The 9832-nt window shown below is 47.6% G+C and overlaps 1 protein-coding gene across 1 annotated transcript in view; it reads left to right on the top strand.

Moving 5' to 3' along the window:
- Positions 1 to 894: 894 nt before the first annotated feature.
- Positions 895 to 9832, top strand: part of CKAP5 (cytoskeleton associated protein 5) — a 105034-nt gene continuing 96096 nt past the window's right edge. Inside the window, exons 1-2 of the mRNA XM_050955211.1 lie at positions 895 to 980; positions 7909 to 8224. The gene's annotated coding sequence lies outside the window, so the exon portion shown is untranslated. The remainder of the gene's footprint in view (positions 981 to 7908; positions 8225 to 9832) is intronic.

The following is a 9832-nucleotide window of genomic DNA, read 5'->3' as shown; positions in this document are numbered from 1 at the left end:
AACAGTATAAACAAGTAATTGTATGACATTTTATTCTGTACTGACTTCAGTAGTCCTTTTTATGTAGGCTGTTGTAAAACTAAGCATATATCTAGATCAGGGGGCTATGGTCCTGTAGATAAAATACTGTGATTCGGTGTCAGAATTCAGAAGTAATGGACTAGGACCCAGAAGACCTGGCTTATATTCCCAGCCTTGCCACTGGTCTGTTGTGACCTTGGGCGGGTCACTTCACCTCTCATTTCCATATCTGTAAAATGGGAATGATACGTCTCTCTCTGGGTGCTTTGAGATCTACTGAGAAAAAGTACTATATTGGAGCTAGGTGATATTGTTACAGGTGAAAATTGTGCATCCTAAGGGCCAACCTGGTAGCTCACTGACTGCATGTTGTTGATGCCGATCTACTGCAGTGACTGGTTTAGAAATGCCTAAAGTGTTGAAGAGTGTCTGACTTGCTCCAAGCTGCTGCCAAAGGAGACAAGTGGCTTGGAGCAGCACATCCTCTCCCACAAGAGCCAAGCCTTTGCTCTTCAACTTCAGAGCAGAGGAATTTAGATCCTCTACGGGGGGACACCTCAGCTGGTGCCTCAGGAAAGAAATGGGCCTTCATGAAGGGCCGGAGGAGACCTGGTAGCCCTGGAACTGTGGGTTCATGTGATCTGGAAAGGGGAGGAGGCTTGGGGACAAGTGTAGAGAAGATGGACCCCATGGGGCTGTGGGCTCCTCTCTGCTAACCTCTGAAGACACTGGGAAAAGTGGGTATAGAATTAGCCCGGTTGGCTTCTAACTACTCTGGGCGCCTTTGTCTGGCACATGGAAGGGGGCTGCCTCCCGCCCAGGGGCGAGGGGAGGCGGGGGCTGGTGGCGTCGGCTGCAGCGTTCTGCGCTCCGCCCTTGGAGGAGGTGCCGCCTGCTTCCCGGCCGGGGAGGAAGCGCTCCGCCCGCTGTTGCAGCTGAGCCGGGTCCCGGCCGCGCGGGTGAGTGTCTGGCTTGGTCTGCTGGGGACAAGGAAAGCTGGGGGGATAATCGCCTGTCCCGGAGTGATGGCGAGGCTGTCGGGGCCTAGCGTCCGGGAGGAGGGAGGGGGCGGAGGAGACTGCGAGGATAAACAATGTCGGGCGGGAGGCCTGCTCCGCTCTATCTGGTCTCGGAGCCGAGCAGTAGGGGCTGCACCGAGCCGTAGCTCCGGGCCCAGAATCTTTCCATCCGTGGAACAGCTCTGTCTTAGCTGCAGAGGGACTGCTTATAAAATGTCTCCGAGCTGCCGCATCTGGAGGAGGTGGGGCCCCGCTGGAGAGTTTGGGAGAGGACGTTTATGGTCTCGTGTGGGTTTAGGCAGGGGGAATCTGGCAGGCAAATGAGTTGTTTATTGGCTAGGGGAAGTTTAGGCCTGAGGATCTGGCAGGGTTTGAGGGGTAGCTTGCTGGAAAGCCTGGGTGAGGGGGTTAAGCAAGAAGTCCAGCTGGGTGACAATTCTAGCTGTTACAGGGAGGGTGGCTGTGTGTGAACTAGACTGGGGCTAGAGAGTGTCTCCATATGGGGGGGTGAGTGGGAGGCAGCTGGTGATCTTATAGGAATCACCGCTAGCAAGAACCCCTATATGTTTAACATGCTGGTGAAGGAGGATTCAGTTCCCCTCAGCCTAAAATTTTTAAAGGTTTTCATGGCCCTTAGCTTTGTGAACACTCAGGTGGGGTAGGGGAGGCAAGGCAGTCTGTAAGTAGTGACCCACTAGCATTTGGAGCTCTCATATCTAGCATTAGAATTTAGCCTACTTGTTCCAAAGCTGACCACATTTTGTCCTTCCTTCCCTCCCCCACCCCTTTCCATTTGCTTCTAACATTGGCCTTATTTCAGGTTTTATTCTTGCAGCACAGGTCACTCTTGCTTTCTTAGCCAGGATGAAGAGTCAGTTTGCTTTGGCTCACCTCAGTAACTTGTATATATTTCTAGAGTGCATCTAAATTGCATTCAAAGAGCGCATTTAGGAAAAGTTACATTTTCTGGAATTTCTTTCAATTTTCATTCCTCAGTACATAGCAGTAATGTGATTAAATTTGCATTTGCTTTTTTTTTTTTTTTTTGAGTTCTCAGCAAGGCAGATTTAGAACAAAGTTATTGAATACTAGAGGGGAGACTTACTAAGAACACCTTATTGCTGGACATCTTTGGGCTTGTCTTCACTGGCACGTTACAGCGCTGCAACTTTCTTGCTCAGGGTTGTGAACCGCTTCTCCCCCAAGCACTGCAAGTTTCAGCGCTGTAAAGTGCACCAACACTGGGAGCTATTGCCCTTGTGGAGGTGGTGTGTGTTTTTTGTGTGTGTGTGTTTAAGTGCTGGGACAGCTCTTCATAGTGCTGTGGCAGTGCTTTAACGTGGCTGTGTAGTCCCAGTCCTAGTGCTGGGAAAGCTCTTTCCCAGCGCTGGGGCTGCGACTACACAGCCACATTAAAGTGCTGCTGCAGCAACGCTTCAACATCGCTAGTGAAGATATGCCCTTAGTATATAGCTATCTTGCCTCTTCAGCTGAGAGAAACAACCTTATTCAACTGTCTTTGCCATTGTATTTGGAGTTCATTTCTCCCTATCTGTGTTTCCTGTTTGCTTCCTTCCACTGAGGATTTGTGCCATGGGTTTCCATAATCTTTGGGCATGATTTCTTCAAGATCGTTGTCATCCCTGCAGATGGCTTAATGAGATTCTCTCTACCTCCCAAAACAGTACCCAGCCGTCTTCCATTGCTGAGGAATATCCAATCGTTGACTTAAAGCAGAGGTGGGCAAACTTTTTGGCCTGAGGGCTACATTGGGTTTTGTAAATTGTATGGAGGGCCAGTTAGGAGAGGGGGTCATGGCCTGGCCCCCAGCTCCTATCTGACCCTCCCTGGTACCCCTGCCCCATCCACCCCTGCCCGTTCCCTGATGGCCCCTCTGGGACCCCTGCCCCCTCCACCTCCCCTCCATGTCCCCTGATGGCCCCTGGACCCCTGCCGCCCCATCCAACCCCTTCTCATTCCTGACTGCCCCCTGGGACTCCTACACCCATTCAACCTCCTGTTCTCTCCAACCCCTATCCACACCTCTGATCACAACCCCGAACTCCCCTGCTTGCTAGCCAATCCCCCTGTTCCCTGACCCCTTACCACTCTGCCTGGAGCACTGGTGGTCAACAGGGCACTGCCCCAGGAGCTCACAGCTCTGCCACTCAGAGCATTGTGCTGGTGGCAGAGCAAGCTGGCTGCAGAAGAGGGGGGACAGCAGTGTCGGGGCCGGGGGCTAGCCTCCAGGGCCAGGAGCTTGGGAGCCAGGCAGGATGGTCCCGCTGGTCATAGTTTGCCCACTTCTGACTTAAAGCCTACCAGTGTTTCTCTTTTAATCCTCTTGAGAAATTTTTACTGAGTGACATGGTTAAAGTTCCCCAGATTTATCATTGCTCCTCTTGAAGACGTCAAGAGGTCAGGACTGGTAATAGGACTCGAGTTTTTCAGTAGTAGAGTAGAACCTGCTACACAAGCCCAAAGAGTTCTAACTAGGTCTGATTGAACAGACTATAGTTCTTGGATTAGGAACATTTTACACACTCAATTTTTCTGTTGCACCGTTGAGAGTTGTAAAGTAAAAGGTGGTTGTCTGCTGCTCTGATCTCTTGGGTTTTCTGAAGAACTTTTCTATCGGGCTATTTTAGTATGTTCAGATTTTAGCTTAGGTGAAACTTAAGGCTCAGATGCCATGGTGATGAAACTCATAAATATTGTAAATGTGATTAAAACTTTAATCTAGTTCAAGTAAAACTTGGCATTTTCAGAGCTAGAAATTAAGCATGACTTGAAACTGCTATAAAACAAGTACATGTGGACAGGTAATCCTGTCCTGTCAATGCAGTGTGTAGTCATCCCTTCAGGAAGAAGGGAACAACCTGAATTGGCAGGTCTAATCTCAGCTGGTTCATTCAACTAATATTGTAGCTTTCTTTATAGTGGGCAAAACAGTGCCTCCACTGCAGGAGAAACTTGAGTGGCTTAATTTTTTTTAATACTTTGAAGAGAGCCTCCTTGGAAATTTGACTTGATCTAACCAATTTCTCAAAATTTAATCTTTTTAAACAATCTTCTAGAAAAGTTTGTTTTACTTGTAAGAGTACAACAGTATTGAAACAGTAGGTATCTGTTCTTCTGGAACAGTAATGTTTTGATACTGAAATGATGGGGAGTCATGAATACTGCGATAGCAGGAGCAGACGTCCGTTCCTGTAATATGTCCATTCTGGCTTAGGACAAATTAGTCTTGTTGGTATTTGCACTTGTCATGGACCAGTCATTTGCGAGGTGAAACAGGATTACTTTTGCTAAATAAGTTCTATGTTTCTAAACATCTCAAAACCAAATGTCTTCACTATTTGCATCTTCAAGATTTTAAGAGCCAGGTTTAGGTAACAGAACTAAGGCTTTGGCTACACTGCAGACTTCTGCTAGCATAGTTATGTCGCTCAGGGTTGTAATCCCTGACCAACATAGCTGCACTGCCAAAAGTCCCTGGTGTAGATGCAGCCAAACCAGTAAAGTGCAGTTTTGCCATTATAGTTGCATCCACACTAGGAGCACTTTGGCAGTATAATGCACTGTCACTCCTACTGTAGACGTGGCCTAAGTTTCTAGTTAAATTTGGCAGCCAACTGTTGCTCTTCAGTGTTACTAAAAACTTTCAGTTGACAGCCTCTTCCTCATTATGTCACAACAAACCTTGGGCAGTTTGTCCACAGCTTTATAATGTTCTCTCAGCATTTCCCACTTTAACACTTTATGTCTCTTGGAATCCTCCAAGTGTTAGCCTTGTGTTAGAGTCATAGGGTCTAGTCTATGCCCCAGCCTGTAACCAGTCTTGTGGGAGGGGCCCATTTAGTGTGCTGGGCCCCAGGGACCCACGGAGTTCCACATGGGCAGGCCCATGGTCTCCAGGACTCTGAGACTAGGCCTTTGGCAACAGCTATACCTGTCTCTCTCTGTGGCCATGTCTACATCTAAAATTTTGCAGCGCTGGTTGTTACAGCTGTATTAGTACAGCTGTATAGGGCCAGCGCTGCAGAGTGGCCACACTTACAGCAACCAGCGCTGCAAGTGGTGTTAGATGTGGCCACACTGCAGCGCTGTTGGGCGGCTTCAAGGGAGGTTCGGGGAACGCGAGAGCAAACCGCGGCGAAGCTGGTCTCCTTTCCCGGTTTGCTCTCTCGTTCCCCGAACCCCCGAACAAGCAGGTCTCCTTCCCTGCGGTTTGCTGGGTGGTTCGGGGAACGCGAGAGCAAACCCGGGAAAGGAGACCAGCTTCGCCGCGGTTTGCTCTCGCGTTCCCCGAACAAGCAGGTCTCCTTCCCTGCGGTTTGCAGGGTGGTTCCGGGAAACGCGAGAGCAAACCGCGGCGAAGCTGGTCTCCTTTCCCGGTTTGCTCTCGCGTTCCTGGAACCACCCAGCAAACCTCAGGGAAGGAGACCTGCTTGCTCGGGGTTCGGGGAACGCGAGAGCAAACCGCGGCGAAGCTGGTCTCCTTTGCCGGTTTGCTCTCGCGTTCCCGGAACCACCCAGCAAACCTCAGGGAAGGAGACCTGCTTGCTCGGGGTTCGGGGAACGCGAGAGCAAACCGGGGAAGGAGACCAGCTTGATTACCAGAGGCTTCCTCAGGTATGCTGGGATACCTGCTTATTCCACGGAGGTCAAGAAAAGCGCTGGTAAGTGTCTATATTTGATTACCAGCGCTGGATCACCAGCGCTGGATCCTCTACACCCGAGACAAAACGGGAGTACGGCCAGCGCTGCAAACAGGGAGTTGCAGCGCTGGTGGTGCCCTGCAGATGTGTACACCTCCTAAGTTGCAGCGCTGTAACTCCCTCACCAGCGCTGCAACTTTCTGATGTAGACAAGCCCTGTGTCTCTCTGCAGTAAATCCAGCCAAGCCAGAGTCCTGCACCAGGCTTGTACTGTACCCCTTCAGGGCATGACACACTCATTGAGTATTTACAGTGAAACAGGCAGCCTTTTCAAAACAAGGTAACATATATTAGTCACCTGGCGCATACATAAGCTGAAAGTCCTTAGATTAGCACAGAGAGTCAAGTCAGTCCACCCAGGTCAAACCAGTGCCATGGTGAGCCAGCCAAGCTGTGATAGACTCCATCTCTTGCTCTCCCTCTCCCCCTTGTCTGTCTCCCGATGGTTTTCTGCTGTTTGTTGTTCAGTCATTGGACATCTTTGTCTTACTGGTTGCTCTGATTCAAGGTCAGTTTCAGACAGTTTATATGACCCTGTTCATGGCAACCAGGTGATAGCCTACCTCATGCCTTCTGTGCTGTCTGACCAGGAGACATACTTTTTTACAGTGTGAAGTGAAGAGGGAAACTGAGGCACACATAGGATTCATAAATATTACAGAAAATTCCCCTTGTCACATCTTTCCTCCCCTCTCTTGCCTATAAACTACCTATAGGGTCTGTAGACATACCCCTTTCCTTGGCATCCTTTATACGTCAGCTGCTCTGTATTATAGGAGCTTGTCCAGCCAAGAGTTGCTAGGGAGGGTTTGCCTTTCATCTGTGCAGATGAATCTGGGAATTTGCAGTTATAAATGTCTTATTGATCAAGCCAAAACCAAACTAGTCTTGCAAAACTTTCTTCAGTTGATTAGCAGGCTTTCATTTTTTGGATAGTGCTGAATTGTAACAATTGACTTTGAAAGAACTAGAATCTGTTCTTTATTTGAACTTTTCATCCTATTTACTAGTGAACTAGTTGGAAAAGTTCCAGAGCTAAAACACTTCAGTCTTGCAAATCTATTAGTAATAAAGCAGTCTTAGTATAGCATGCATTGTTATCTATGGAGGCTAATTGCTATTTAGATGTTAGAAAGTATTCACATTGGCATTCATATGCCTCCTGTAAGAAGCCTTCAGATAATAAAAGCAGAACCTTGGTTGCAAATGAGGTCTTTGGAGTATCATACAAGACTTAAAAAATTGGAGAGGCATGCAGAACCTATTAAAGGGTCTCAAGGGTTTTTCACTTTCATTTTTAAGCTATTTTGACAGAAGAAAAATACAAACTATGTAAGATGTTAAGAATAAGGAATATGTGGGGCAATAATTAAGCCTAAAGAGAAGTAATCTTTAAGACTGCAATTCTCCAGCTGTGGACAATTGAGTGTTGTTTTTTATTTTTTTTGCTGATTCTCAGAGAGCTGGTTGCTTATAGGGTGCTGGTTGGTTTTCATTACTTCTATATGTGATTTGGCATCTGGAAGGCAGGGTAAAATGTACTACTTTCCTATAACTTCAGTTGTCATAGATGTTACGTGATTGTGAGTGAGAGGGAAGATGTTGAAGAATGGGTAGGAAGGTTTCTGGGGGCCTGACTTTCTGCCACATTATGAAAAAGCTTGAGGACCCCTATTTTAGGGCTGGCCTTACTTTTGGTCATGAGATGATCCCTAAAATACAAAAAGCTATGGAGTTAAACTTCAGAAACTTCAGCACTGAATTAACAGGCTCAAAGATAAAATAGCTGGATGAAGAGAGAGGTCCACTTTGCTCAGTGTTACATTAACACTTCACTAGAAAGCTACTTAACTTTTACTGTTGCTGTGTTGATCATAATGTTAGATGCAACTCTGGTGGGGCTAGTGTGGTCGCTTCTGTCCTATACCAAACCTTTACTTAGTGCTTAACACTAGAAGACTTTGGAGAGAAGCAAAACACTTCCTTTTATTCATGGAGTAGTGAGTTCATGTTGCTGATCTCTCTTCTTGGACACAGCTGAGGGTTTGCCTTGAACAAGGCAAGTGTTCAACTTTTTTTGTTGCAGTGCTTTTTGGACAGTGCTTTTCTGGTACCTTCATTTTAATATCTGTCCCTGTCTCTTCTAGGCTTTCTTCTTGTGAATAACTTGAGACCTTGTGTCTGCTGCTCCTTGTAGACTTCCTCAAGAACATGAAATAAACAAGTGACAGTTTCACTGCTGCTCCCAGGATTCTGAGTAGGAGCCATAAATCTATCCAATGTCTTAACTTCACACTCCTGCTGCTTGGCAAAGCTGAGTAGCAGACACTGGAGCTGTCTGCAGATTGGGGAAGACAATGCTACGTCTGTTTACATTTGGTTCCTTTCTGGATGGTTACCTTCACAATTATAAGGGCTAGAAACAATCCCTCACACACTTGGGAAGCTTCCCACTTATTACTGGTAAATGTATTTTTCAAACCCTTACTTTAGTGCACACAAGCATTATGGGAAAGGTGGATCTTTGGCAGGGCCGGATTAATCGTTTGTGGGCTTGGCACCACTTGCCTGGAGAGGCCCAGACAAGGCCCCCACACTGTTTTTCCCCCCTGCCTAACTGCCGAGACTGGCCAGGCTTCTGCACCAGTCCCAAGTGGCTTAGCTCTGGGGAGACAGGTGGGGCCCCATAGGTGATGGGAAGCAAAGACTGCCTGGAGCTGGAGGTGCACTGGGATCTTGCCGGGGGCTGAGAGGAGCAAGTGATTGGGGGGAGGAGGGCAGAGCAGGCTGGCAGTCTCAGGGCACAGTGTTATCTTTAATCTACTTGTAGGACTAGGTGAAAGGTAACAGGTAGTTCAGAGGGATTTCGGTGGAACAGGGGAATCAGTATAAGATGTAGGAAGAGAAGAGGTCAGATATGTAGATGCAAATTCAGTTACAGAATACTGGTGATCTGGCTTGAAACAGAGGGGCTCTGACACCATAAGGTGCATTATTGAAACTGACTTTATTGTACTACAGTAAATCCTCACTTAAAGTTGTAGTTATGTTCCTGGAAAATGTGACTTTAAGCGAAACTATGCTGGTGAATCCAATTTCCCCATAAGAGTTAATGTAAATAAGGGAGGTTAGGTTCCAGGGAAATTTTTGTCACCAACTATATATTGTATAAATATACACACAGTATATGTTTTAAACAATTTAATACTGTTCACAGCTGTGATGATTGTGAAGCTTGGTTGAGATGGTGAAGTTAGAGGGTGGAAGAGGTAGAGAGCTTTCCCAGGGAATGCCTTGCTGCTAAATCATGAACTAGCACTTGGCTGAGCCCTCAAGGGTTAACACTGTTGTTAATGTAGCCTCTCACACAAGGCAGCACAAACATGAGGGAGGGGAGAGAGAGCATAGCAAACAGAGGCAGACACACACCCCTGTATGTAGGGGGGAGAGAGATGCACACTGCCCCTTTAAGTAAGCTGACCCACTCTTAAGTGTATTGTCTTTTTAAGTGGATCAGGAAGCTGAGAGAGTGGCTGCTGCCCCAAGCTCTCTGTCTCTCTCCCTCTGTGTCCTCTCCCTGCTCTATATGGAGACAGGGGTAAGCAGAGTGCAGGAGCAGGGGGGAGGGGGACACCTGACATTAGCAGCTCCTTTCCTCTCCCCTGCACAGCAAGCAGGAGTCTCTGGGAGCAGCTCCAAGGCAGAGGACAGGAGCAGTATATGACATTGTGGGGAGGGACAGCTGAACTGCTGGCAATTGATAGCCTGCTGAGTGGCTGCGGCACAGGGAACTTAGGGGAGTGGGGAGCTGATAAGGGGGCTACCAGTCCACCCTGGTTACAAGCCCCCACCAGCTAGCTGCAATGAGTTGCTTTTCCTGCAAGCAGTGGTTAGAAGGGAGCATTGCATAACTTTAAACAAGCATGTTCCTTAATTGATCATCAATGTAACAACAAAACAACTTAACCAGGACAACTTTAAGTGGGGAGTTACTGTACCTCTGTGGAGTGTGGAAGTGTGTGGGGTTTTTTAATGGTGCTTCTCCTCTGGCATGTGTGTTGGGTTTTTTTG

This window comes from Gopherus flavomarginatus, chromosome 5, assembly GCF_025201925.1.
Source record: "Gopherus flavomarginatus isolate rGopFla2 chromosome 5, rGopFla2.mat.asm, whole genome shotgun sequence".
NCBI classification, from domain to species: Eukaryota; Metazoa; Chordata; order Testudines; family Testudinidae; genus Gopherus; species Gopherus flavomarginatus.
This window is presented reverse-complemented; position numbering and strand designations above follow the sequence as displayed.